The sequence below is a fragment of the Hylobates moloch genome, unplaced genomic scaffold (genome assembly GCF_009828535.3).
Source record: "Hylobates moloch isolate HMO894 unplaced genomic scaffold, HMol_V3 SCAFFOLD_10, whole genome shotgun sequence".
Lineage (NCBI taxonomy): Eukaryota > Metazoa > Chordata > Mammalia > Primates > Hylobatidae > Hylobates > Hylobates moloch.
Genome location: NW_026652285.1, coordinates 13,555,085 through 13,562,097, shown reverse-complemented (window position 1 = coordinate 13,562,097; position 7,013 = coordinate 13,555,085). Strand labels below are relative to the sequence as shown.

The window sequence follows — 7,013 nt, the reverse complement described above, 5'->3', positions numbered from 1 at the left end:
TCACTGCAAGTTTGGACTCCTGAGCCTAAGCAAGCCTCCCACCTTAGCCTCCTGAGTAGCTGGACTACGGGCATGCTGGCCTCCTCTTGGATTTTCTTTCTGGACAATGCTATAAACTATAGAGAATGACAGTTTCATTTTTTCCTTTCAAGACTTTTCAGCTTTGATTTTCTTTCTAGTCTTTACACACTGGCTATGACCCCAGAATAATGGTCAATAGAGGAGGTAAGAACAGGCAGCTCTTGATCCTAACTTTGAAGAGAATGCTTTGAGGAGAATTTTGCCCATGAAGTATGATGTTTGCTTTAAGTTTTTATAGATACACCCTTTTAAAGTTATAAAGTTTTTTTTTCAAGTCTTAGTTTGCTAAGAATTAAAAAAATATCTATTTATTTATATAGTCTTAGTCCATTTTGTGTTGTTATAATAGAATCCCTGAGAATGGGTAATTTGTAAAGAAAAGAGGTTTACTCGACTCATGGTTCTGGAAGCTGGGAAGTCTAAGAGGCATGGCACCAGTATCTGGGTGGCTTCTGGTGAGGGCCTTGTGCTGGGTCATAACATGGTGGGAAAGTGGAAGGGGAAGTGGGTATGTGCTGAGAGACCAAACATGAGAGGCAACCTTGCTTTATAACTACCTGCTAGGCCGGGCGTGGTGGCTTACGCCTGTAATCCCTTTGGGAGCACTTTGGGAGGCTGAGGCAGGTGGACTGCTTGAGTTCAGGAGTTTGAGACCAGCCTAGGTAACATGGCAAAACCTCATCTCTACACAAAATTAAAAAAAAAAACTAGCCAGGTGTGGTGGTGTGCACCTGTAGTCCCAGTTCCTCTACAGGCTAAGACAGGAGGATCACTTGAGCCTGGAAATTTGAGGCTGCAGTGAGCTATGATTGTACCACTGCACTCCAGCCTGGGTGACACAACGAGACCCTGTCTCAGAAACAAAAACAAAAACAAAGCCTGCTTGGGGAAATGAATCCATTCCCAAGAACTAATTGAGTCTCTAGAGAAAGATATTAATCTATAGTAATAAAGTAATCACCTCTTAAAGGTACCACCTCCCAATATTGATGCACTGAGAATTAAGGTTCCAACGTGAATTTTGGCAGAGACAGTCAAACCATAGCATAGATCACAAATGGATATATACCCAGCCCTTAGTTTTTTCAAATAATTTTTCTATATGTAATTTCCCTTTTTGATCTATTCCTGTTAATTATATTAACAGATTTTCTAATGTTAAACCATCCTTTTATTCGTGAAATAAACCTCGCTGGTTTATGTTGGTTGTTACTTAGTACGTAATGCTGTATTGGTTTGTGAACTTAAAAGAAATTTTTTTTAATTTTTAATTTTTGTGGGTACAGAGTAGGTATATGTTTATGGGCTACATGAGATGTTTTGATACAGGCATGCAATGTAAAATAAGCATGTCATGGAGAATGGGGTATCCATCCCCTCAAGCATTCATCCTTTGAGTTACAAACAATTCAATTACACTCTTTAATTTAAAATGTACAGTTAAGTTATTATTGACTATACTCACCCTGTTGTGCTATCAAAATCGCAGCTCTGTCACCCAGGCTGGAGTGCAGTGCATGATCTCAGCTCACTGCAACCTCCACCTCCCGGGTTCAAGCAATTCTCCTGCCTCAGCCTGCAAGTAGCTGGGACTACAGGCACACGGCACCACGCCCAGCTAATTTTTGTATTTTTAGTAGAGATGAGGATTACAGGTGTGAGCCACCATGCCCAGCCCTTATTCATTCTTTCTATTTTGTATGCATTAACCATCACCACCTCCCCATCAGCCCCCGACTGGTAACCATCCTTTACGTTCATGAGTGCAGTTGTTTTGATTTTTAGATCCCACAAATAAATGAGAACATGCGATGTCTGTCTTTCCATGCCTGGCTTATTTCACTTAACATAATGACCTCCAGTTCCATCTATGTTGTTGCGAATGACTGGATCTCAGTCTTTTTTATGACCGAATGTACTCCATTGTGTATATGTACCACATTTTCTTTATACATTCATCCATTAATTGACACTCTGAATCTTAGCTATTGTGAACAGTGCTGCAACAAACATAGGAGTGCAGATATCTCTTCAATGTACTATTTTCCTTTCTTTTGGGAATATACCCAGCAGTGGGATTGCTGTTTTTAGTTTTTTGAGGAATCTCCAAACTGTTTTCCATAGTGGTTGTACTAATTTACATTCCCACCAACAGTGTTCGAGGGTTCCCTTTTCTCCACATTCTCACCAGCATTTGTTATTGCTTGACTTTTGCGTAGAAGCCATTTTAACTGGGGTGAGATGAAAAAATATGGAATCCTACACGAATGTGTGTATCATCCCTGCACAGGGACCATGCTAATCTACTCTGTGTTGTTCTAATTTTAGTACATGTGTAGCGAGTGCTTGGTTTGAAAATATTTTATTTAAGATTATTGCATCTCAAATTGTTAAAAAGTGAGATTGTGCTGTAATTTTCCTTTCTTATATTTTTCTTGTTTCTTTTTGGTATCAAGATTATATTTACCTCATAAAATAGTTTGACGGTTTTACTTCTTTTCCTGTTCTTTGGAATCGTTTGCATGAAGTTGGTTATCTCTTTGTTGAATGTTTGGTAGAGCTAACTTGTAAAATCACCTGGACCACATATTGTGTGTTTGTGTATGTGGGGATAGGTTTCTAAAACATGAATTTAATTCCTTTAATGATTATTTGTTTATTCAGATCCTCTATTTCTTAGGTCAATTTTTTTTTTTGTTTTTCCTTGAGACAGGGTCTTGCTCTGTTGCCCAGGCTGCAGTGCAGTGGTCCTCCTGCCTCAGCCTCCTGAGCAGCTGGGACTACAGGCATGCACCACCATGCCCTGCTTATTTAAAAAAATTTATATATTTGTAGAGACAAGGTCTCACTCTGTTGCCCAGGTTGGTTTCAAACTCCTGGATTCAAGCAATCCTTCTGCCTCACCCTCCCAAAGTGCTGGGATTACAGGTGTGAGCCACCACACCTGGCCCTTAGTCAGTTTTTGTAGGTGTTTTTGTTCTGTGAAAATTTTCATTTCACCCAGTTTATTGGCATAATCTTGTTCATAGTATTTACTTATTATTTTTAAAGTATCTATTATATCTGCAGTTATTTAATTGCTAATATTATTTATTTGTACCTTTCCTTATTTTGATCAATCAGATCAAATTTCTGTCTATTGGTATTTTCAAAGAACCAGACTTGATTACCCCTTCTATTGTTTCTTTGTTTTTTATTTTATTGATAGCTGTTCCTTTCTTTATTATTTCCTTCTATTTTCTTTGGATTTACTCTGACATAGTTTATAGAAAATCTTGAATCTGATATTTATTCAATTAATTTTCCAGTTTCTTTTAATATACGCTGGTATGGCTTTTCCTCTAATTACTGCTTTTAGCTACATTCCACAAATTTTGACATGAAGAATTTTATCATTCAGTTGTAAATATTTTCTAATCTTCATTATGATTTTTTCTTTGATCCATTTGTTGTTCAGAAGTGTGTTTTTACATTTCCCAAACATATTAAATTTTTAAAATTGTGCTGTTATTGATTTTGAATTTAATTGAATTGTGATGAGATAATGTAGTCTACATAATATTGGTTCTTGATTTGCTTTGTATTGTAGTACAGAATCAATTTTCAAAATGTTCATGAAGCTTAAAAAATGTATATTCTGTAGCTGTTGGTTGTGGAGTTCTGCATATGTTCATTAGATTAAACTTACTGTGTTTAATCTACAGCCTAACTTGGTTTTTTGTCTCTTGGATACTTCTATTTCCAATTCAATTTCAGATTCCAATTTCTAAGAGATGTTAACCTCTCCCACTATGCTTGTAGATTTTAAATTTCATCTTGTAATTCTGTCAGTTTTTGCTTTTTATATTTAATTTTTGCTTAATATATTTTGAGGTTGTGTTAACTGGAAGCATATAAGTTCCGAAATGTTCAACCTTTTTGATTAACTCCTTTAATTATTATATAGTGACTCTTTATTCCTTTTTTTAAAATTAAAAAAAAATTTTTTTTTTGAGATAGCCCAGGCTGGAGTGCAATGGCGCGATCTCGATTCACTGCAACCTCTGCCTCCTGGGTTCAAGCGATTCTCCTGCCTCAGCCTCCTGAGTAGCTGGGACTACAGGCATGAACCACTAGACCTGGCTAATGTTTTTGTATTTTTGGTAGAGACGGGGTTTCACCATGTTGGCCAGGATGGTCTTGAACTCCTGACCTCAAGTGATCTGCCTGCCTTGGCCTCCCAAAGTGCTGGGATTACAGGCATAAGTTGCCACACCCAGCCGTGACTCTTTATTTCCAATAATGCTTTGGACTTAAAATATATTTTGCCAGAGATTGGTTACAACAGCTTTCTTTTGATTAATATTTGCCTAGTTTGTCTTTTATCATTAAATAAAAGTTTCAGCTTTTTTGAGTCCTTGTGTTTTAGGTGTGTGTCTTTTATAAACAGCATATATGCAGCTTTTATTTTTTTAATCTAATCAGAGAATCTCTATCTCCTGAGTAAATCCTTTAACATTTTAAAATGTACTCGATTACTGATATGTTGTATTGATCATCTCATTTTGGTTAATATACATGACATATAGAACTAATTTATATTACTTTTGTTCTTTCTAGTGCTCTGCTTTTCCTTTTTTTTGAGATGGAGTTTTGCTCTTGTCACCCAGGCTGGAGTGCAGTGGTGCCATCTTGGCTCACTGCAACCTCCACCTCCTGGGTTCAAGCAATTCTCCTGCCTCAGCCTCCCAAGCAGCTGGGACCACAGGCACATGGCACCATGCCGGACTAATTTTGTATTTTTAGTAGAGATGGGGTTTCACCATGTTGGCCAGGCTGGTCTTGAACTCCTGACCTCAGGTGATCGCCCACCTCGGCCTCCCAAAGTCCTAGGATTACCCGCATGAGCCACTGTGTCCAGCCAGCTTTTCCTCTTTTTTCCCCCCATTTCTTATCTCCTATTGGATTGATCTAGTTGTTTTTGTTTCTTTTTTTCACCTCTACTAATTTGAAAGCTGTGAATACTAATTCTATCCTTTTAGTGTTATTCTTAAATGTTTAACATATATATGTATGTATTCTTTACTTAACAAGGTAGCAATTATTCAACATCTTTATATTTTTCCCAGATAATGTAGGAACTATTTGATGCTTGAAGTATGATCATTTTCTTCCTAGCTTACATACTCCTTTTCAGTTTTTTAATGTATCTTATTTTGATATCCTTAAATTATTTATTATAAAAATTCATATTGTTTTATGATGGCATGGCTTATTTAGATTTATCTTTACCAGTTTGTTCACTCATCGTTGTTTATTGCTTCTTGTTCCTTTTTCTATATTCAATTTTCTTCTCCCTGAAGTATATCCTTTAGTTCTTTGCACATTGGTATGTAATGGTAAAAAACACTCTTTGGTTGAGCAAAAGTCATTTTCTTTCTTATAACATCTAGCTGGAGATAGAATTCTAGGTGACCATTATTTTCTTTGAGTAATTTGAAGATATTTTCCCATCTTTTTAATTATTTATTTATTTATTTATTTTTTTGAGATGGAGTCTCGCTCTGTCCCCCACGCTGGAGTGCAGTGGCGCGATCTCAGCTCACTGCAAGCTCCGCCTCCCGGGTTCATGCCATTTTCTTGCCTCAGCCTCCCAAGTAGTTGGGACTACAGGCGCAGAGGACGCACGCTCAGGGAACCACCGCGCCTGGCCGATATTTTCCCCTCTTATCCTGACATCTATTGTTGCTGTTGAGAAGTCTACTGTCAGCCAGTACTGGCAATCAGTATTTTCTCTGTGACTGCTGTTTCTTCCTTTTCTTCTTCTTTTTCTTTCTTTCTTTCTTTCTTTTTTTGTTTTGTTTTAAAATATTTTGTTAATGGCGAAAGGTTAGGGTAAGTAGAAACTTTTTGGAGGCCTTTTTGGCATGATCTGTCAAAATTTTAAAGCTAGCATTCTTGTTTCCAGGACTAGATCCTGAAGATGTGATTGCACAAGGGCATGGAGCTCTGTGCAGAAGGAATTTCACGTGTATTTCTTTGTAATCATCAAACCTGGACAGGACATGGGACAGCACGCGCAGGAGCACACTCACTGGGAAGAGTGAGGCAGCTCCCTGACGCTAGGGGGTTCCATGCACCTGCCCTGGCCTGCTGGGCCCTGAGGGGTCCTGGTGAGCAGCCAAGGCCCCTGTCCTCATGCAGGGTTCTGGGAGACACTGGGATCCGTATGTATAAATACGGGTGCTTTTCAGACAGGAACTGCCTGCGATGTGTGAGGAAGCTGCCGCTGACATGGCCCTAGCCGTCACACCCCGCCGTGGAGCAGGACATGCCTTCTGTCCTGACCGACTTCCAGGAGAACTGGGAGCCATTCAGATACCCGTCCTTCTGCCGCTTGGCTGCCAAGGGGCACCCGGAAGCGCTGCGGTGGGACGCGTACTACCCGGTGATGTGGCCCTGGCCGTCGCACCTGGGGACCGGACACCTGATGGGCTCTTGAGCTTCTTTATCTTCTTTGCTCTGTGCTATCTTGATACCGCTTTTCTTTGCTCTCAGGCAACTTGAAAGGCCTAGAGCCATCCCGGCTTGGAGGCCTCAAGGCCACTGCCCTGAGCGTGCGTCCTCTGAGAAGTCCATCTGCGTTTCCCTTGAATGCGCAGGAACACGTTCTGTGACCGCTGTTTCTCCAGAGGATGATATGTTACTGATTTTCCCTGGACAGTCCTGGTTTACACCTGGCACCCTTTCAGAATTATTAATAGTGCTCTATTTACTCTCAAAAATATCCTAGTTAGAATGATAAATTTTGTGGCCATCCTAGGTGGAATTTCAATTTTTTTTTTTTGAGACGGAGTCTCGCTCTGTCGCCCACGCTGGAGTGCAGTGGCGCGATCTTGGCTCACTGCAAGCTCCGCTCGCCGGGTTCACGCCTTTCTCCTGCCTCAGCCTCC

General features: G+C 39.7%; 1 non-coding gene across 1 annotated transcript; it reads right to left on the bottom strand.

Moving 5' to 3' along the window:
• Nucleotides 1–2,326: 2,326 nt before the first annotated feature.
• Nucleotides 2,327–2,429, bottom strand: LOC116475978 (U6 spliceosomal RNA). Its single transcript, XR_004250066.1, has one exon. It is a non-coding gene; the product is annotated as a U6 spliceosomal RNA (small nuclear RNA).
• Nucleotides 2,430–7,013: the final 4,584 nt, after the last annotated feature.